This window comes from Balaenoptera borealis (genome assembly GCF_965194805.1).
Source record: "Balaenoptera borealis genome assembly, chromosome: 3".
NCBI classification, from domain to species: Eukaryota; Metazoa; Chordata; class Mammalia; order Artiodactyla; family Balaenopteridae; genus Balaenoptera; species Balaenoptera borealis.
Genome location: NC_138866.1, coordinates 142,912,969 through 142,935,453, shown reverse-complemented (window position 1 = coordinate 142,935,453; position 22,485 = coordinate 142,912,969). Strand labels below are relative to the sequence as shown.

General features: G+C 44.5%; 1 protein-coding gene across 5 annotated transcripts in view; it reads left to right on the top strand.

Moving 5' to 3' along the window:
- The window catches only part of SV2B (synaptic vesicle glycoprotein 2B), a 259,567-nt gene that overhangs the window by 80,617 nt on the left and 156,465 nt on the right, over window positions 1–22,485 (top strand). Inside the window, exon 1 of one of the 5 annotated variants that reach the window (XM_082388925.1) lies at window positions 2,079–2,365. The exons of the other annotated variants lie outside the window; for them this stretch is intronic. The gene's annotated coding sequence lies outside the window, so the exon portion shown is untranslated. Of the gene's footprint in view, window positions 1–2,078; window positions 2,366–22,485 lie in introns of those variants that run through there. 5 annotated transcript variants of the gene reach the window in all.

Below are 22,485 nucleotides of genomic sequence, written 5' to 3'. Positions count from 1 at the left end.
GATTGACTGCCCACCGTGCTAGCCATTGGGGTTAGTGGTAGGCAAGGAAGATGTGATCCTTGTCCTCTGAATCGCTGACTTGTCTGTAACTTGAAGACCTGTAAGCCCTGTTGCTGCCCATCAGGGGTACTAACTTTGGTTAAAGAAGGGAGTGCATCATTGAATTATATTGACGACTTATTCTGCCAAAGGACGTGACTTTGCATTCTCCCTGTGCGCAGAACATCTTGGAAGTTGAAGAGAAAAAAAATCCATCTTGGGACCAAACATCCTGCTACTCTGTTCCCCTGAAACAGAGAGAGTGGGTGGCTTTCACTTGTGCTGCTTCTGTTTGCAGGCTGTGAATGAGAAGTGGCACCCCAAGCTGCTTTGTTGTTGTGTGGCAGTGTTTGAACACTGGACAGCATATTGCTTTGCTATTATCAGGTTATTTGTATAATCCCAGCAGCTGGCAATTGTGTAATCATTTTTAAAAGAAAAGAGCCAGAGATATCTGCTTAGGGAGAATCAAAAAACAGGCAGAGAATGAGATGTGCTGAGCAGTCCCGTGCAGGACATTGGATGGCTGCTCTTCACAAAGGCAGGATTGTTCCTTGCTTAGAATTCCCCGTGGGACTTCCCCTCCTCAAAGTTCGGGACAGGTCATGCATTCTGGAAGGGAAGCCCATCTCATTCTCTCTGTATGCACTGACAAAGCTAGAAAAGTTGCCTCAGCTCTTGGGATCTGGTCAGTCTTGTGTTGAGGGCCTTGTGGCTCTGAGTCCAAGGTCAGCCCCAGAGTACAGACCTTGGAGAGCACAGAGCTACACCTTTCTCTTTCTGTTTTATGTTCCATGGTGCTCATATGACTGGATTTGAAGCTTATCTCCTTCACTTACTAATTGTGCTTAAATGCTCTGTGCCTCAATTTCCTTTTCTATAGAATAAAGATAATATTAATAGTGCTCTATCTCATACAGTTGTGAAAAGAAATTAAATGAGGTACTACAGTGCTTAGCATAATGTTGGGCAGATAGCAAGAATATTAGTCAGCTATTACTATGTGAGAATAATAAAGCTGCGTAACAAATATCCCCAAATATCTCAGTGGCTCACACAACAAACATTATTTATCTCGCTCGTGAGTTTGCCAGTCAGCTGGAGGGGCTCTCCTTCACATTGCAGCTCAGGTGCAGTTCTGCTCCGTGTGTCTCTCATCCAGCTACTTATATGCTACTAGCAGCTGCTAGGGACATGTCCTTCTCATGGCAAATGATAGGAGGACATGAGAGATGCCAAACTGTAAAAGCACATTGAAAGCCTCTGTGCATATCCTGTTGCTAACATTTCATTGGCCAAAGCAAACCACATGGCCAAACCCTACATCAGTGAGGTGGGGAAGTACATGCCTCTCACAGTGGAAAACACTGCAACATTACATGGCTAAGAATGTGGATTATAATTATATTATGTGGGGGAGGAGAACTGGGACTAATTGAGGTATCAAAACAAGTTAACTATGTAACAGGATGTTTAGTGGGAATATTCTATTGTCCCAGAATAGGCATTTAGAGTGCAAATCTGAAAATAAGAAGTCTTAGGTACTCTGCCTTTTAAACTGAGCCACAAATAACTGGGGTCCCTCATGACTTTCCAAGAGGTATCAAAACTGGCCGTGGAACCCTCAACTCTAAGCCCCCAGGTCTATGTAATTATAGAGATGGAAAGGAAGGCATAATCTTTGGAATCTTGGCCTGTAGGAAGTACTTGCTTGAGGTGAAAGACTTTTTGCTCCCCATGAAGTCAAGTGAAGGGACCTTGAGAGACTCCCTTGTGGAGACTGGGGATGCTTGCAAGGAGGGGACATGGGGCATTTTGTACCAGCAGACATTCCACTCCCCTGTGGTACTGATGGAGTGGCTTGGACTTGGAGGGCTTGACATGTCCTCTGGAGTTTGAGGCAATGAAGACATAGAGCCTGGTGCCTACTTTGAGTCTAGAAATTTTGGCAGGCAGGAGGCTTAATGGAGTAACCCATGCTAGCAGGGAAACATGCATGGCAGTAAAGTACCAAGGGAAGAAAAGAATCTTTTTCTAGCCCATTCATTGAGGGCTTTGGAAGGTACAGAAGGCTCCACGGGAGGAAGCATAAAGCTTAGGGGAGGGGCAGGGGCACACTGACTGATCCGCTTGGGGCTCCCAGTGTTTACTCCTAATCCCCAGCTTCTGTCTGGCCAGCAGCAGATGGAATCCTCTGCGGGATGCTCAGCCAAGATGCTCCATTTTTTTAGGATAAGGTGGGGTCTGAAATAAAATGCTGGTACAGAGCATATCTTTGCAAGGAGCAAAGGGTTGGGATTTCTAGGGGAGCAAGAGTTTCCCAGTGGTAAGAGCTATCTTTTTCATCATAAATATTTTCTTAATCTCAGGGAGAGATTCAATGGCTAAAGTGGATGTGGAAAGAAGATAAGATGTACGTAAGGTAGTCAGTCATTTGAGATGTGAGTACAAAGCTATGGTGAGCAATTCATTTGTTCTCATGTTTAAGTCTGGGCTGCTTGGTGAGCTGCCTGAATTTAGCAAATGACAAATCCCACTTCTGGCTCTGGTTGTTATAAACATATACAGTAATACACATAATGTGACTTATTCCAAAACTTGTGTTAGCAAGGAAATTTGAAATTACCCAAATCTATTGGTGAAATTAGTGATTATTCAAGTTTGTCATCAGGTGGTTGGTTTCCTTATGCTTACTAATTTTTTTTCTGATTTGAAAAGTAGTACTTGTTATTGAATAAGATTTGGAAAATGATAAAACTTTTAAATGATAAAGGTCTTTATTCATGCTGCCAAGTTACCTTCCAGAAAGTCTGTGCTAATTTACCTTACAGCTAGCAATGTATGAATGCCCCTCAATGTATCCTTGCTTGCAGTATTATTATTAAAAAAATCAAACATTGTCAATCTGTTAGTTGAGAAAATATTTTACTTTTCGTGTATTTGATTGCTAATGTGATTGAGCACTTTTGCTTATTGACTAATTGTATTTCCTCTTCTAAGCGTTGTCTTTCCATGTCCTTTGTCCATTTAAAATTGAGTGTTAGTGTTTTCCATATTTGTCAGTAAAAGCTCTGTGTATATGGAGGTTATTAAATCAGTGACTCTCATAATTACTGTAATCATTTCCCCAATCTATTTGCCTTTAATTTTGCACTTATATGGTCTTCTTACCAAGTAGCAACCTAATTTTCATATATTGCCAATATTTTCAGTTAAAATTTCTTTTCATGCTTAAGAAGTCCTTCCTTACCCGAAAATCAGAAAAGTATTCATCTGTAAATTTTGACTGTTTTTATTATTTTAATTTTACATGTGATCTATTAATCATTTTCACTTTATTATGACATATGGCGTGAGGTAGGGATCTATCTCTATTTTAGTCTGTTTTAACTGTTGTTAATCAGTTCCTTCAGTACCACTTAATGAGTACTCCCTCTTTCCCTAGTGAGTTGAAAAGCCACCTGTATATTTTGTTCTATTTGATCTCTCTGCCTCAAACTAATGTAATTATTATAGTTTTATATTCTGTTTTAATGTCTGGAGGTACAAATCCCTCTTCATTCTTACTTTTAAAATGTTCCTTGGATATTTTCACCCATTTATTCTTCCAGATGAGTTACTGAATCATGTTGCCAGATGTGTTGAGAAGCCAGAGCTGGTGTATTGAGTTAAGAATATGCCAATTATGACCTGCTGAATGAGGGGGCACCAGCCACACACCCAGGGTCGGCAGGTGACTCCCTCAGCATCTGAGCTCCCACTTTTGGGAAGGGGAACTTAGGGGTTCATTTTGATTGAAGGCACAGTTTCAATACACCTGCACAAAGGACCGAGGGGGCACAGTGGGGATGGGGAGAAGGGCAGTCCTCTGTCCCAGGTCCTGATCCAGCAGGAAACAGAGAACAATGTAGTAAGCACCTATTGCTTATAAAGTGGTTGGGATGGAGGTCACTAATTTTTCATGGGCTTAACTCTAAGTGGTTATTTTAAAAGGTACCCTGGAAAAAGCAAAGCAGGAACTTATGGAGGGAATCTTAAACTCAATCCTTTTCTAAATGTCCAGACTCTGGGTGTGAGCAAGGTTATCATACCATAAAATGCCTGGGCAGCAACTCGAAAAAAGAAACATTGTTTTTCTCATCACACCAAGTTAAAAAAATCCATTTGGAGTTTGGATAGGAATTACAGTTTAATTCCATTACAAATTACATTTGTATTTATGTAGTTACATTACAAATTAATTTGGTGAGAATTGGCATTACCAAACATGGTATATTTCTTTATTCAACGTTTATTTTCAGTCTCTCTATAAAGCTTTGCATTTTAAAACAATGAAACTATGAAAATAATAATAAAATAATAGAAAAATAAAGTAATAAAAACTAACCCTTACTGAGGGTTATGTGCTAGGCTTTGTTTACTTTAAATGCAGTATCTCATTTAACCTTCCCAACTTACCCAAGATGATTCAGGTAGTAAAGGCAGAGAAACCTAGTCAAGACTTTTCTGATTCTGGAGGCTGAACTGTTAACCTCTACAATATATAACCTCCCTTAAGATTCCTACAAATTATCTCCTATAGTTTAAAGTGGCAGGGAAATAGTCTAACAACTAATGTTTGTTCTTAGGTTAATAACTTATTTTAACATTTCCTCTTTGAAATTAAAAAAGTGTCAGGGTGGGGCTAACTTTGCTTGGAATTTAGTAAACACTATTGGTTTGAAGAGTCAAGATTTTCTTCATGTTGGGTAAATTTTTATCCAGTGCTATGGTTCTCAATCCTGGCTGTATATCAGAATCAGCTGAGGAGTCTATTTAAAAAAACAAAAAACAAAAACCAACCAATTTCCTAACTCTCCTGAGATTACTTAAACCAGACTCTAGGGATGGGGCTGGGAAATTGAATTTTTTAAAGAAACTGCCCAGTGATCCTGATGTGCAGGCAAGGGTTGCGACCCAGTGACAGAGTAAACCTTCAATTATTATTACTGTTTCTGTCGTTTTTATTTTCCTTCTAGGGTCACCCCTAATTCTTGGGTGGAATCTCGTTTCTTTTTTTTTGGCCGTGCTGCGAGGCTCGTGGGATCTTAGTTCCTCGACCAGGGATTGAACCTGCGCCCTCGGCAGTGAAAGCGTGGAGTCCTAATCACTGGACCACCAGGGAATTCGCTCACTTCTTTGTCTTTCACATCTCTCGTAGTCTCTCATAATTTTTACCTTTTAATTTCTAAAACTTTCTTTCTGAAGGTGGACTCAACAGCTGGGCAAGCCAGACAGATCACCCACTAGCTAGAAGGGAAGAGAGTTGGCTTAAAAATGAAAACAGATGAGATCAGAACATCAGCTCTCTTGAAACACCCCGGGCCTCATCACAATCAGGGGATTTGTTCCTCTCTGCCCCTCCCTCTCCTTCTCCACCCGCCTCAAGAAAGCATCTATTTATATTAATATCTTTAAAAGTAACGCTTGTCCAGGAGTCTGACTACAAAAGACTGTATTCCCAATATGTGCTAAACAGCCCCATTTGCTTAAACCCCCATTATGTCAGGTACTATAAATATATTTCATAGATATAAGACCAGTGGTGTTGTGGATGCAGGTAAGATGAGCACAGAGCCTGATTCAGAGCAGGTGTTCATCAAAGATGCCCTCCCTCCCCTCTATCAGGGCTTAAGTCATGATGCTCACACGTGGGGTCCCCAGACATCCTCCCTGAGGACTCAGTTGAGAAAGCAGGGGTGCCTGAGGTTGATTTCCTCATCTGAATCATCTTTAACTGCTCAGCTTTCTTCTGATGGGTTGGTTCTGCTCCATCCTTATGCCTTGTGAGCCATTTGGGCACCAGTCCCCTGCTTGCTCTCTGCTGGCACACTTGCTGCAGAGCTGGCACCCCCAGTTCTGGCTCCCTTTCTGCTGCTTCCAGTTGCTTGTTTTGTCTCTCTGAGTGATTTAACAGAACCGGACGTCCCAGTTAAGACACTTTGTGTCTGGGCTCATCTTCCCCAACCTTTCGTCTGTTCTCAGTCCTGTACTTTCCAAGACACCTATTTAAATAAGAGCCTGAGGAAGAGATGGTGTGGGTGGGCCATCAAACCATAGAGCCCGCATTTGTTTATCCAGGAGTAACCTAGAAAGCCAAGACCCATACAGTAACCACTCATGGGCGTCTGTGCATATTGTGCTATTTGTGAGACACAAATGGGGGGTTTTGCATGTGTTGAGTGCCAGTTATTTGCCTACCGTTTCCAAAGACTAGACCTCATTTGCACTTTATCAAAAATTCCTGCAAGGTAGGAAGTATTATTCCCACTTTACAGAGAGGCTGAGTCATTCACCCAATGTCTCATGGTTGGTGTGTGGTAGAGTTGTCACCCAGGCCTTCGGACTCCTCGTCCAGTGTTCTTTTCTCTATATTGGGCATGTCTTCACTGGCAGTCTCCAGAGATGAGCAGGGAGAGATGAATTGGGAACAGGCTGGATTCGCTAGACAAGCCATCTCCAGGCAAGACCCTCCTGAGCTCTGTGCACACGTGGTCTGTGTCCCCTGCCTGTTCCTAGGTTACTCCTTTACCTGGAAGTCACCCAGGACCATGCGGAGGACTGTTGCTCAGGGAGGTGCCCTGAAGAGGTGCATAGGGAAAATGGGGTGCATTGTGTTGCTCTGGATATCACCCCCATCACAAGCTTTGCCAGTTCAGAGAGGATGCTTTAAACCCCACAGGAAATAGTTTGTCCCTGTAGCCCTGTTATGCCTCTCCTCATGAGGAGATCCTCCTGGGTTAACATCAGGGTGGGCAAACTGTGTTTGGTACTGGTTTGCTATTCTTTTCTCACCACATCCATTAAACTATCAAAATGTTATTAAGATTTAAATGAAATCTCCCAGCCTTGGGGCCCATCTGTTCTCACTATTTATTCCCTCAGGGGAGTCATGGATCTGTCATTTGCAATTTTACAGTTTTCTGTATCCGAGGTGCCAGCGGTGTTTCCTCTGCAAGATTACGAAGCACGACTCTCCTCTCCGTGCAGGGCTCTTGCGGGGGCTGCGGGGGGGGCGGTGTCTGTGCAACTAATGACATCTCCTTCCTCAGGAAGTGAGAAGCCCTCTCCTGAGTGCCAGGCACAGCAGCCAAGTCCTGCTGGGAAAATATGCATCCTTGCCTCACAAAACAGAGATTTCCAGGCTCATATAGGGATCAGGGACTTCTTTTAAGTCATACTACAGCTTCCTGCTGTCCAGAGATATGGAAGTTATTTGTTCTTAAAAGGGGAGTGTATCAGTTTGCCAGAGCTGCTATAACAAAATAACACGGACTGGGCAGCATAAACAACAGCAAATTTTCTCCCAGTTCTGGAGGCTGGAAGTCTAGATCAAGGTGCCAGCAGTTTCATTTCCTCTGAGGGCTCTCTCCTTGGTTTGCAGACGGCTGCCCTGTTGATGCCTCCCCACACGGTTTTCCTCTGTATCTCTGGTGTCTCTCTGTATGTCCTAATCTCCTCTTCTTATAAGGACACTGGTTAGATTGGGTCAGGGTCCACCCTGAGGGCCTCATTTTAACGTAATCACCTCTTTAAAGGCCCCGTCTCCAAATACAGTCAACATTCTGAGGCACTGGAGGTTCAACATATGAATTCTGAGGCAACACAATTCAACCTACAGCACAGAATTAATAAGTGAGAATACAAACACTGTTGAGTTTCCATTCTGTGCCAGGCACTGTACTCGCAGCTTCACACACATTTTCTCATTTATTGAAAAGGATCTTACAGATCGTCCAACAGCGATCCCAGCTGATCTTTGTATAATTACCCCTGTGCCGTCAGCACAAGGGGTGAGGCTTCCCTTGAGAACTTGAAAATTTAAACACCAGGGGATAAAGAGCAGAGTGAGAAAATGAAGTCACATTGAAGAGAGAAAAGACCCCCAACCCCACTGTCCTTGAACTTAACTGGATTGAATCTATTAACAATAACGATAAGAATAGTGATAATAATTGAAATTTGTTGAGCGCTTGCTGTGTTCTAAGTGCTTCAAATGCATTACTTATTTAATAGTCACAATTCGAAAGAAAGAACACATCTAACACTCTTAAGAGGTGTTGGTCAGCGAAGTAGGCCCAGAAAAGGGAGCTTCTCAGAAGGCAATGTTGGCAGTGCCTTCCAAATACTGCCCAGGAAAGGGGATGTTCTAGCCAACAGACCCACTGATTGTCAAGGTTGTACCTACTGTGGGCCCGCGTGCAGCAGGCTTTGAGCTGGAGACCGGGAGCAGGGTAACTCAGCTACCTCTGCTTGCTCCAATTCTGTGCTTCTCAGTATCCTCCCAAATACAGACGGGCCTCCCATGCTGGTCTGCCTAATGTGGGATAGAAGGTGCTGGCCGTGCCAAGATGAGGACTTACAGGTAGATTTCTCCTTGCAGATAAGTCAAGCACTCTGTTTGCTCTCTGGAATCCTTGGGAAATGGGAGAGAGACTTGTGTTGCAGGACTGATGAAACCTGATTTAGGGTGTCAGCCAGACCTGGGGCTGGGATATTATGTTTGTTTCCTGTTGCTGCTGTAACAAATTGCCACATAGTTAGTGGCTGAAAATAACACAATGTATTATCTTACAGTTCTGGAGGTAGGAGTTTGAAATGGGTCTCCCTGGGCTAAAGTCAAGGTGCTGGCAGGGCTGTGTTCCTTCTGGACGCTCAAGGAGAGAACCTGATCCTTTGTCTTTTCCTGTTTCTAGAGACCAGCTGCATTCCCAGGCTTGTGGCCTTTTCTCCATCTTCAAATCCATCAGCTTCCCATTTTCAGATTTCTCTCTGTGTTCTTCTTTTCTATGAGGACCCTTGTGATTACAATGGGTTGACTCAGTTAACCCAGTATAGCCTCCCCATGTCAAGATCCTTTACTTAATCACACCTGCAAGCTCCTTTTGCCATGTCAAGTAGCATATCCCCAGGTTGCAGGGATTAGGACATGGACATGTTTGGGAGGCCATTCTTCTGCTTCCTACAGTTATCCTTACTGAGATAAGAACACCCTTTTGGGAAAACTCTTGGATGACAGTCAGTTGTCCAATTCAGTGACACCCAGCCTCAACACTGGCTGTACACTCTTAATTTTTGAAGTTGGTCCTACCTACCTGGTGAGGCAAGGAGGATGGTGTAATACCCCATGTGAAAGTTCAGGAAACTGAAGATCGCAGAGGCTGAGTAGTTTTCTGGGATTGGAACCTATTCTGGCCAGCAGCCTGGTCCTTCTCACTGCACCATGCTTCCTTTCCAATCCACGTAACAGACAGGGACACCAAGACTCATTTCCATTAAGATAAATAAATGGAGAACCAAAAGAAGGAATATAGTTTCCTAACCAGGTGGCGGAAAGGTAGAAATTAAAGCATATGGGTGTAGCTCTTCATGTGGTGTGCCAGGGATTGCTCTGTCTGTTTTAAAAGCTAACATTCCTTGGTTTCTGGGGTCTCTCTGCATTTGGTTTTATTGTAAAACTTAACAAATCAGGGTACAGACCACCTCAAGGAGGAAGAAGGAAAATCTCTTCTTTTGTTATATTGTTCATGCTTGTATTCTTTCATCACACACTGAGTGCCTTTTCTTTGGTGGGTGTTGTGGGGAATATAGAGATATTTAAAGTGTGGTTCTTGTTCTCAAGGAGTTTACAGTGGAGCAGTTCAGTCTGGTCCTTTGTCCTGTAGGCCACATAGCATGGGCTTTGGAATCAAAAGACTTGGACTCAACTGCTAAGCTTTGTCAAACCCTAGCTGTGTGATGTTGGGCAAGTTGCTTAACCTCTCTGAACCTGCCTCAGTTCCTCCTTCTCTATGATGAAACAATAACTGTAACCACCTTGGAGGGTCCTTGTAAGGACTGAATGAATGTCAAGCTTCCAGCTCTGAGCTGAGCACATGGCAGATGCTCGTGAGATGTTCTCTACCCTTCCTTCCCCTGGGTGTTTAGCTTTATCATTAGAGGAAAAAAGAAGAGTGTGGACGAGATGGGGTGGGGAGAATGGGAGGTGAATTTAAGCATTTCTGGGATGTGCTAATTAATGGGCAGAGGCCAGGCTGGAAAGAGATCAGCTGTGCCCTTTGTGTGGCAGATCCAGAGCAAGCTCATTTGGCTGCACCCTCTGTTTGAGGCTGCCAGGAAGGCATTCTGCGCTCCAAACTGTCATGCTGGTGGCACTGTCCAGCAGCATCCTCTGGCAGAAAGGCTCAGTAGGTGTTTAGAAAGCAGATTGTCCACGCTGTTCTGATTTTGGAAAAGAAAAGCTCTTTCTGTGGAACAAATAACCTTTTGAACAAGAAAGAAAAGAAATACTCCAGAGGGATAACAGGTACAGAATAGACCCAGGGACAGCCCAGAAGGGTGTTTGTGTGTCGGGAGCCGAGATGCCAGTGGGGAGGTGGGGTGGGTTGAGGGGAAGGAAGAGCGAGACATTTGCTCTAACAGTCCTGCCAGGCTCTGCATGATACCTTTGTAGGCAGAGTTCAGGTTTTAATCCCTGCATATTGGGGTGCAGAAACAGTCCCAGGGCGTCACCAGGATTTCGTTTTATTGATTGATTGACTGAAGTATAGTTGATTTACAATGTTGTGTTAATTTCTGCTGTACAACAAAATGACTCAGTTATACACACACATATATATATATATATATACCTTCTTTTTCTATATTCTTTTCCATCATGGTTTATCCCAGGTTATTGAATATAGTTCCCTGTGCTATACAGTCCAGGATTTCTATGTTAACTCTGCCAAGCCAAGCAGATTCAGGAGTACTTCTTTGAGCTTTCTTTTTCTTTTTCTCATTAGAGGCATTAAAGTGACTTGCATTTTATGGGCTGTGAGGAGACTTGAGTGGAGGGAGTGAAGAATGAATGACATTTGGTGCTCTCTGCACAGAAAAACATCCCCCAGGTATTCGAGCATATTCCACAGATTGACGGAGGTGAATGCACTTGCGAATGCTCTTATCTTTCTTAGGTTTACCCCAAGGGCTCAAATCAAACCTGAGACTGTGGAGAAACTGCATCTCCACCCTCTGGGGACAAATGTTGTCACCAGCCTGCTCTGTGTCTAGCAGAGCTTGCCGTTCCCCTCCTGGGAGCTGTTTTCACCCTCGCCCACCAGTGAGTCATCCTCAGAGGCCGGTTCTCGAGAAGGTGGGATGGGAGAGCAGGAGGAGGTGTCAGAATGCGAAAGCTGTTCTGTTCTTTCCTTGAAAATTAACTCGGCAGCTTGCAAGCAGTGAGTTTTCTGCACGGACCCAGAACAAGTGAGTGGACCAGGTAGCGAGCTAGGGTCTGGAACCCACCCCCCATCTTCCACTTCATTGAGTATGAGATCCCGATGTTGCCTTGTGCAAGTTTCTTGCCCTGCTGCTTTACAAACGGGTAAAATAATCACGGTGACAGTGTATATGTGAGATCCTTGTAGTCAAGTCATTTCGACAAATATTTAACATGCCCTGGGTTAGGTATGTGCCATGTACAGAAATGAGTACGTTGAGGGTATCTGCCCTCAAGACCACGGGAAAATGAGCATGCACATGACCATCACATAAGGTCAGTGGAAATGAAGGCTGTGGCAAAGGTATAAGTAAAGCGCTGGCTGTGCCAAAGAAGGAGAAATCAATTGTCTGCAGGAGTTGTCACGGCGGGGAGGGGGGAGCACTGTGGCTGAACCAAGTGAGATGGTGAAGCCAAAGTTTAGGAAAAGCCCAGAACTGGAATGTGGTCTGAGGGCACAGATGTGGCCGTGAGGTGGACAGAAACCAAACGGAGTACCCCGTGGAGCATCCAGTGTGTTGGCTACACGGCTGCTGAGGGGGCTTTGGGGACCATGGAGGTGGGGAAACTGGGAGGCACTCGGGAGCTACCCAAGGCTTCTTTGGAGGGGATCCTTTTGGTCTGATCTGGTCTGTGGTTGGAGGCTGTAAGACTGCGTGGTTTTAGGTCCCTTCCCTGGTTAGACTGTTAGCTAATTGCGCGCCCCTCAGCCTCTGCTTCGTCATCTGTACAGTGGAGGCAGGAATGGTACCCACACAGGGATCTCGGGAGAGTGCATTGGGATGACATGGGGAGAATGCTCAGCTCAGGGCCTGGGACTTGGAGGGCTCAGCACAGGGAGTGCATATCAACAGCCGCTCAAGGAGAGGCTCCACGATGGGGGGGCGGGGGGGGGGGCTTGGGGAGATGAGGGACTGCGGGCCGGAGGCCACGTGGGCGGTTGCTGTGCCGGCAGGTGGGGGATGTCAGTGCTTGAACCTGGACGGTGGTGGGGGAGGGGAAAGGAGGGACTGGAGATGGCAGACTGCTGAGACTGCAGGGCTAGGGCTTACGGGAAGTGGGGCTGAGGAAAGAGGGAGCAGTCAGCGCTGGGGTCCCTAGATTAGGGCAACTGGGAGGGAGGGTGGGAGGTGTGTCTGAGGAATCCTGAATTCCGTGTTAGGCATCTCAGAGGCTGGTGGACGTCTGGGTGGTCAGGCTCACGACCTGATTGCAAATTCAGGGGCAAGGTCAGGGTCAAATTATGTCCTTGACTAGGGCCGAAATGTGATGTGGGAGAAGTGGCTGCAGTCTTCCAGGGAGATAGAGTAGAAGCAGAAAAGTGCTGTGCAGAGAACCTTGGGGAACATTCCCATTTAAAAAGGAGGTGGAGGATAAGGAACACGGAATGAGAGAGGGAGAGAAACGAAGGAAATGAGAGAGCGAAGCAGCCTTCAGGCAGGAAGGAGAGAGCCAGGAGAGAGCTGATGTCATGGACCCCAAAGTAGGAGAGGTCTGACCAAGGAGGAGGTCCAGGAGGATGGGGACCCAGAAGAGGCACCTGAATGGTAATTAGGACAGAATGAGTGAGTCTGGAGGACAAGCTGCCAGCACAGTGGTGAGAACAGAGGTGCAGCCCCAGGAATGAAGACACGAGTATGCGAGGGGACACAGGCCAGCGAATGCAGACATTCCTCAAGATGGTGGTGGTGGAAGGAAGGAGAAAATGTAGACTGTGTCAGTGGGAAAGAGAGTAGAGACAAGTGTGTTTTAGAATGTGCGAAACTTGAGCATTTTTACAGGATAAAAACGAAGTGTGAGGAGAAAGACCTCGAAGATGCAAAGGGAGGAGGAGGTGGATGGAGCCAAGTCTGGGAGCCAGTGGGGGGGGTGGGGCTGAGCACAGTGGGGAGATTAGCCTTTGAGATGAGCAGTGAGGCTGTGGACGCGGAGAAACGGGGAGGGGAGGCGGACGGAGACATTCTGAGAGAAGGCTACAGTCAGTACTCAGTGAATGGGGAGGGGTCAGGAAGTACGAGGGAAGGTTTTGGAAGCGGGGTGGGATTTACAGAAAAGGTTTGCAACAGCCCTCATTGGGGATAACTAGGCACTAACCAGGGGCTCGAGAAACCCTGACAAACAGGACTGGGCCTCAGTTGATTTGAGCATCCGGACTGGAGGCTGAGCTGATGAGCACGTGGGTGTGTGGGTGTGTGTACACATATGTGTGTACACGTGTGTACATATGTGTGTACATGTGTGTACGTGTGTGTACATGTGTGTACATGTGTGTGTATTCCGTATGTATATATACGTACAGGTATATCTGTATATACACATATAGATTTTGTTTTGATCTGTTTGTTTGTTTTCCCATGAGCATTAGCAGGCTAAGCAATGGGAAGAAAGTGGGATTATGCTGGGCTGGCAGTTGTGCCTGTCTGTGGGACCTCGTGGGAACTAGCACCGTTTCCCTTAAGGTCAGTGCCTAATAAAGAACAGCAGACTAAGGACTCTCAGGCATGTGTTGTGCGCCAGACCTTGAAAGAGGCACGTTACCCCCATTAGCTCATTTAATGCTATAAAAGCCCTAAGAGGGAGGCCATGTAATTATTCACACTTTGCAGATGGAGAAACTGAGGGTCGTAAAAGTGACCTGAATATAGCCCCACACAAAATAAGTGGTGGAGGTGGAAACGGATGCCTGTGAATCTGTAGGAACTTGGCTTTTCTCCTCCATCTGGTGGATGCAGCAGTAGACTTGGGTTTAGGGCCAAGGAGACACGGAAGGGCAGCATTTCCTGTGGGCTCAGATGTACCTGTGAGCAAGGGGCTTTGACTCTAGAAAAAAAGAACAACACGGAACCTCCAGCCCCTTGTTCCACTACTCTGAGGCAACATATGTGGGGACTTTTTCTTCCTTTCTCTCTCTCTCTTTTTTTTGAGGCTGTCTGCACAGGAATTGACAAATTCTAATGACAGTCTATTTTGGAGGGAGTGTTAAATTATTCAGACGCAGGCACAAATAGAAAGTCTCCCGCAGCTTCGACTTCCTGCTTGAACCTGCAGATGTCAATTTGCTGGGCCCTGCGAGGGTCTGAAGATGATGCCCAGGCGGGATGGGGGGGGGGGCGCCGGCGGCAGGGCTTTCATCCGCCGCCCGGAAGCGAGTGCTTGCAGGCTGCCTGCCATCTGGAGCCAGGACTCCAAACCCTGTCGGTATCCGGTCCCAGGCTGCAGGGACCCCGGGGAAGGGCGTGGCTGCATGGTGACGAGGCCCTGGCTGGGGCTTCTTGGGGTTCCCCTCGTCCGCCTCCTCGTGGGTGTCCTAAGCCTGCCAGGTGTGCGATCCCCCAGAAGCTGCAACTGCGGCCTCACCCTTCTGCTGCGATCGCATCGGCACTTTTGCATTTCTCTGAGCTCCAAAAGGTCCACGTGCGCATCAAAGTGTTATTCAGGAAGGTTCCAGAAGTCAGGCATGTTGCAATTTCTCAACGTGAGACTCTTCTCATACGTCTCTGCCACTTTCTTTTCATCGTTCCTCCTCCTCTCCTCCGGGAACTCCTTTGCCTCCTCTCATGAAGATGCTCCTGCAAGAGGCCATCCAGGGTTGTTCTGATTCTAGACCCTCCCTGTGGAAATCCCTGGAGGATTGGACAGAGCGACACTAACGTAGGGTGGTTGTTTAATTTATTATCCAAACCCAGACACTTATGAAAGTGAAAAGGGGTGCTCTTTAATAGTGACCCTGCTGACACCAGGGGTAATTAGGCACTGTCCAGAGCAATTTGAAAGGATGGCCACTCTAGAAAGAACAGGGACTTTGCCATTAAGTGTTTTGCTTATCTTCAAACAACCTCAGTTTTCTCATCGGTTGAACTGAAATCTACTTTTCACGATCATGTTGGAGTGATATATATCACCAGGCACAATTCCTAGCACAGAAGTGTTCAATATATATTGGCTCTTCTTTTTTTTTCTTAAAAAAAACACAAGCAAACCCAATAAAGACAATAGTGGCAACAAAAACCGCTCCGTACCAAAAAATCTTTTATAGGTTTATGGCAGGTGGCATTGAACTTGGCCTATTTGCACCACTTCCCCCACCCCCAGCCTTCCTTCTAATCCACAGGTAGAGTATTGCCTTTTCACTCAGCCATTTTCTTTTCTTCTCAGATGCTTCTCATCTCTATACAGTGGTGTTTCTCAACTCCCCCTTTTTTTCATTATTACCTCCTAAGGAGATTTTTGACACTTATCCCCCCTAATTACCAACCCCTTGCTCCCCATCGTGAAATTTTAAATACCACAGATACACCATATATCTGTTGATGTACCATGGCCCTTTGAGAAGCCACAAACCACTTTGATATCTAAGATCCCTCCACCCCCTTGCAGAACCAATTTTTACTTCCTCCAAGAAGTGATTTTCACCCCCTTGGGGATGACATCACCACCCCCTTGAGAATGCACGGCACATAACATGCTCGTCTTTTACCTTTCCCATGCCGTCTCAGATTCTCCCACACATGGAATATGGTGCTTCTCAGCTGAAATCACGTGGTGGGATGGGGGGAAAAACCATGAAAACCAGTAAGAGCTACCTTCTGTTGAGCACATGCTCCAAGGTACATGATCCCTAATCCTCACAGCAACCCTGCAAGAAAAACTTTCTTTCTTGGGTAAGAAAACTCAGGCTCAGAGAGGTTGAATGACCTATGGCCATGTGCCTGTTGATTGTCAAGAGAATTTCTGACTATGTCTTTCTATGCCACAATGCCTCTTCATTCATAAAGGGAGGAGGCCATGGTAGAAGGAAACCAGCATTAACAGAGCTCATACTCTGTGCCTGGGGCTCTCTTTTGTGCTTCATCTACTTTATCTCATTTGATTCTCACCTCTGCTCTGTGAAGTGGGTGGGATGTTCCCAACTTTAGAGATGAAAAATGGGTCTGCAGTGATTATTTTGTTAGAGTTCACGTGGCCAGTGTTCATGACGAAGGCTGGATTATAACCCAGGTCCGCTTGCTCCTAAAACCCCTCTCTGTGGCCACAATGAAACAGATGCCCAGAAGGAAGTGCTCTGAGCCTCTGCCTTGCAGGCAGGTGAGAGAACCCCCTGCTTTCTCCCACGGCCAGTATTTTAGGTGTTCAACTCCCCTTCCCCAACACACATGCTCGATTTTTTTTATGCTTAATTTTTTGTTTTTAGATATGAAGAGAAATATAAACTATAATTTTTTTTTTTTTTTTTTTGGCTGTGTTGCGTCTTTGTTGCTGCGTGTGGGCTTTCTCTAGTTGCGGTGAGCAGGGGCTACTCTGTTGCGGTGCGCGGGCTTCTCATTGCGGTAGCTTCTTTTGTTGCAGAGCACAGTCTCTAGGCGTGCGGGCTTCAGTAATTGTGGCACGTGGGCTCAGTCGTTGTGGCTCGCAGGCTCTAGAGCGCAGGCTCAGTAGTTGTTGCGCACGGGCTTCGTTGCTCTGCGGCATGTGGGATCTTCCCAAACCGGGGCTCGAACCTGTGTTCCCTACATTGACAGGTGGATTCTTAACCACTGTGCCACCAGGAAGTCCCTAAACTATAATGTTTTGAAAACTCTGTAAATATCACTACCTTCACAGACTCTGAGGGATCTGGGAATCCAGGTTAAGTCACTGGTCTCCGCTACACCAAAGAGTGACCTGTGTTCTCTGGAGATAATTCAGCAGGATGGCATTCAGGCAGCTGTAGGTGGACGTTGGGACTTAGGTGTGAATCTCAGTAAGTAGGAAGAGAGTGGGCTGATTACAGCGGGTTGTTGGGAGCTGTGATTCAGGGTTCATGCATCTGACAACTCCAGAATACAAGGTTTCAGGTTATGGGGCTTTACTCTCTAGGGACCTTTGGTGTATTTTTGGAGAGAAAACTTTTATCTCCATGTGTTGATCCCAGGCCAGCAGAGCACCAGTGGGAGGGTCCAGCCCCCTTGGATGCTTTGTCCCAGGCAGAGAAATGTGCAGTGGATTAAGGGATCTTGGGGGCAGCTGCCAGCAACCTCCTTACATCTTTCATTTCATCACTGGCTAGATTTGCTGAGCCCTGACCTGACAGCTAAGTAAGACCAACCATTCCTTTCACAATCTGGGAGGAAGGAGCTCTAGGCACTGGTAGGCAAATGCCTCCTTTTTAGTTGTCATCATGTCTGTCTCTCTAGGAGCAGGGATGGCTTCCTCTTTCCCGGGGGGAAGGTAGGGGCGGTGACAACCAGGGCTGGCTGGCTCTTCTGCCGCGCTGAGGGGCATCTGGAGGCTGGTTCACAGGGATCCAGGGCTGGCGGTGATGAAACAGAGTGGCAGGTTTGGCTGGAAAAGAGAAGAAAGATGGCTCTGCGGGGGCTACTCATTCCTTTTGTCTTGGTCATGGGCCACTTCACCTGACTAGGAATAAATAGCTGCTCTTAAAGGAAAGATTGAATCCTGTGCAGAAGAGAGTCTGTTGGGAAACCAAAAGTGCCTCTGATTTTCAGGGAATGGAAGTCCCAACTCAGAAACCAGTTGTAGGGACGACTTGGGAAAATCAGGCCGTTGCTGAGCCTTGGTTTCCCCAGGTGTGAGATGAGAGGTTTGGGTCAGATAACTTCTGTATCCCATTTAAAGTTTTTTTTTTTTCTGGCTCTGTAAAATTTTTAAATCGTTTTATTGAAAACTTGAATATGATGGTGGGACATCCCTCCAGGCTCCAATGACTAATCACCCCAATTACTAATGAGTGTTTAAGCCACCCTTGTATCAGAATCCAGCCAGCTCAATCATTTTGAAAATTGTGTGATTCTCTTTATTCCTGTCCTGCCCCTAGGTTCTTCATGACCATTTTTTTTTTTTTAGATTCCATATATATGAGTTAGCATACGGTATTTGTTTTTCTCTTTCTGACTTACTTCACTCTGTATGCCAGACTCTAGGTGCAGACCTACTAGAGAATGGACTTGAGGACACGGGGAGGGGGAAGGGTAAGCTGGGAAAAAGTGAGAGAGTGGCATGGACATATATACACTACCAAATGCAAAACAGATAGCTAGTGGGAAGCAGCTGCATGGCACAGGGAGATAAGCTCAGTGCTTTGTGACCACCTAGAGGGGTGAGATAGGGAGGGTGGAAGGGAGGCAGATGCAAGAGGGAAGAGATATGGGGATATATGTATATGTATAGCTGATTCACTTTGTTATAAAGCAGAAACTAACACACCATTGTAACGCAATTATACTCCAATAAAGGTGTTAAAAAAAATTGTGTGATTCTCAATGTGAGATTGGAGAGTGGCATTAAAGCATTTACCACAAAACTATTACTTATTTTAAACTTATAATTGGATTTACTGTGGGTGAAGAGACAGCAAATAACTAGTGAGTAGCCTTATGCCAGGAAATTACACGTGCATTTACCGTTAGACTCAGGAGTCTTACTTCTAAGATTTAATTCCAATAATACAGCAGCAAAAATATGAAAAAATATTTACACAAGGCTATTAACTGTAGTTAAGAACACCAATTGATTCAAACATATCAAATATGTTTAGACCCATAGGTTCATAATGGTTCTCAGAATAAAACACCTCATTGGCCACTTTTAGAAAATGTTAGGGAGCCAACTTATTATTTTGAGAACTTGTAAATAAGGGGAAAGGATTAGAGAGTTACCTTGTCTTTCCTATACAAACTAGCTCAGGACAGTCAAAGAGTAGATGAGGGGAAGAAGCTTCTTTTTATAGAGTTATTCCAGGTAATAAGTAAAAAGAGTGATAAAACTGGAATTTTGTCATCCCAAATTTCTGGGTCTAGGCAATGATCACCCTTGGCTACTAACATGATGAAAAAAAGACAAGATTTTATGTGCTTCTTGATAGAAATACCATACCATTGCCTATGAAGTAGATTTGAAAAAAACTAATCTGATTATGAACAAGAGCAGCAATGTCCAATAGAACTTTCTCTGATGACAGAAATGTTTTATATCTGTGCAGTCCAACGTAGTAGCCACTGGCCACATGTGGGTATTGAGAACTTGAAAGGAGACATGTGACTAAGGAAATGAATTTTTAAAATTTATTGAATTTTAATTATTTTAAATTTAAGTAGCCGCATGTGGCTAAGGGCTACTGCATTGGACTGCACAGCTCTAGAATTACCTGTGAACTTATGGGAGACACAGGGGACAGAAGAACATGTTAAATGACACCATAGGAATACAAACAGCAAAACATACTCCAAAGAAAAATCTGTAGAACAAACTATCTGTTTTCACCACCAAATAAGATACAATGAATAAAAACCAGATAGTCTGGGGAACATGTAAATTATTAAAGTGATAACAACCAATTACAAGATATGGAGCTTATTTGAATCATGATTTGAACAAATAAATTAAAAAAATTATGAAACAATAATATTACAAAGTTGTTAATTTTTTTAGGTGTGATAACAGAATACTGATTATTTAAAAAAGAGTCCTATTATTTTAGAGACACTACTGATATCTTTATAAAAGAAATCATATGATGTATGTAATTTAATTCAAAACAATCCAGTGTACATGTGAGGAGGGAAAGTGGGTAGAGAATTGGGTGGTATAGATGAAACACGATTGGAATGAGTTGATAATTGTTGAAACTGGTTGGTGGGTACATGGGAGTTCATTATATTATTCTCTCTACTTTTGAATGTGTTTGAAAATTTTCACAATAAAATGTGAAAAACGAAAAGAAGTAAGGGAAATTTCCAAGAACCCTCTCTCCAAGTTTAAATAACAGCGGCAGCAAGAAAAATTTCGCCCTTGAGCTGCAATCTGAGCTGGGAACTGGGGGCCATGAAGGATGTACACATAGTACCCAAAAGGAAAGGCAGGGTCCCCTGAATGCAAACACCACTATCAACACTGCAATAAGGAGAGTAAGCCTGGAGTTGATACTAGGACTTCCTTTTAAGCTGCAAACTCAGCTAAAGTGATTCCTGGTCTATAGTGTCCCTGGTTCTCAGAGAAAGCAAAAGCAAATTCTCTCCAGAGGAGAGCATCCTCCAATTAGGTATGTGGGATTTTACAGATTAAGATCAAGCAAATATGAACAAGTATTAGGGTGAATATAAAAATGATCGTCTAAACTGGGACACTTTTGGTGATGAAAGGGAGTGCTAAAATAACTAAATTAATGCAAAAGAGATAAACCAGGATTGTCCTGGAGAAACCAGTGGTCCCCCCCTGGCAAACAGGGGAGGAAGGACGATCCAGCCTCTTCTGTTCCTGGAGTTTGGTGGGAGTGAGAGGCTGCATCTCACCCCAGATCATTTGGAAGTTGAGCTCATGTTCCGGGTCAGTGGTTCTCAAAGTGTGGTTCTCAGGCCAGTAGCATGCTGGCAATTTGTTAGAACTGTGAATTTGTGGGCTCTACCCTAGCCCTAATAAATCAGAAACTCAGGGGTGGGGCCCAGCAAGCTGTTTTGGAACAAGTCCTCTAGGTGTTTCTAATGCCCCAAATTTGAGAACCACTGGCCTAGGTAAACATTTTTTAACCGGTGTTATCAGCTATTAACAAAATTCCATGAACATCACAATACCAATGATATTTTTCTTAAAAGAAATAACAGATAGGAAAAAAGTTACATTTCTCCCCGTAATAAACATTTTAATGGCACCAGGTAATTCTGTAAAGAAAGTCTAATGAAAGTCAATTCAGCGATTATCCATTAAGAAGGATTTTAAACTAATAAAAATGCCTTTTAGCATTTTATGTAAACATTTTCTATTTCAAAGGTCTAGTGATTCTCCCAGAGGATTAGGACAAAAATATCACCTTCTCAAAGGAGGATTTAATTAGGTGCATGCCTCTCCTGTGTGCCAACTCCTGGAATCTTCCTCCAAGTTCTCAAACAGCTTTGGCTCATTTAGGTCATTTAGGTCTGGTCTCACTTAACCTGGGATCTGAGCAGCAGCTCTTCCTGTCTGTTCTCTGTTCTCTTCCAACAAAAATTGCAGAACATGGCTGATGTTTGTTTTTCTCCACTGGGCTTCGTGTACTAACCAGACTGGGTTTGGGTACCAGATATTTCTGTGGCTTACAATACTCTCTTCTCTCAAAGGCATGCTTGCACTTGTCCTGAACCAGTTTCTGGCATGCCTCAGTGGCTGTTTATCACCTCTATATTAAGCATAATAGGATGCGCCCCCCATTAATTACAGCCTTGCTGGGAGTTTATAAACTATCTCATATGGAGAGATAGAGTCTTACGGCCGCAGGCAGCAAACAGAAATCCATCCAGCCTTAGATGGACACATGTTAATGCTAAGATGTCCCTCACTTCCTCCAACTTCCCTTAAAAATAGACCTATTATTGTGATGGAACTAGAAGTCCTACAACACTAAAGTGGTAGTTCTTGTACCTAAGAGGGGCATAGAATCAGTGTTTCTTCACCCCACTTCTGGAATTGGCTACATTATTTGGGAACTTTAAAATACAATCTTTTTTGTACCCCATTCCCCAAAGAGTTTGCTTTAGCAGATCTGCATGGAGAACCTCCAATTTTGGGAGGATTCTTAGGGGATTCTAGTGCACAGCTTGAGTTTGGAACTGCTAATGCCAAGTTAGAGCCGTTGTAGCAAAGACCTGACATTTTTCCAGATCTTTTGCTGGTGTCATTTAGAGTCTGTTGCAGAGTAGGGACACGGTCTTCTTCAGGAAGACTTGAGGTCTTCAGGAGCATCTTTGCAGTTTGCTATTCAAACCTAGTCCTAATCAAGTGAGGGGTCAGCCCATCAAGGTGGCCTGGATGGGAGCACAGGCAAGGTAAGGCTGGCTCTGCCACTCACCACCTGACCCTTTGGGCAAATTACCAAATTCCTATGAGCCTCACTTTGCTTGTCTGAACAATGGTAAGAATAATATCTACTTGGGAGGACTCTTGTGAAGATTAAATGAGAGAATATAAGTAAAATATTGAGTCTATAACCTGGCACATAGTAGATACTTAATAAATAGAATATATATATTTTATTTATTTTATGTATGTACTTATTTATATATTATATAAAAAACCTTTTTCTCCTTGGAGGTTCAAGCCTATAAAGTGGCCAAACAGCTTTTTTCTTTGGACAGAGGTCACATTTTGGCAACATTTTTTTTGCTGTTGTTGTTGTTACA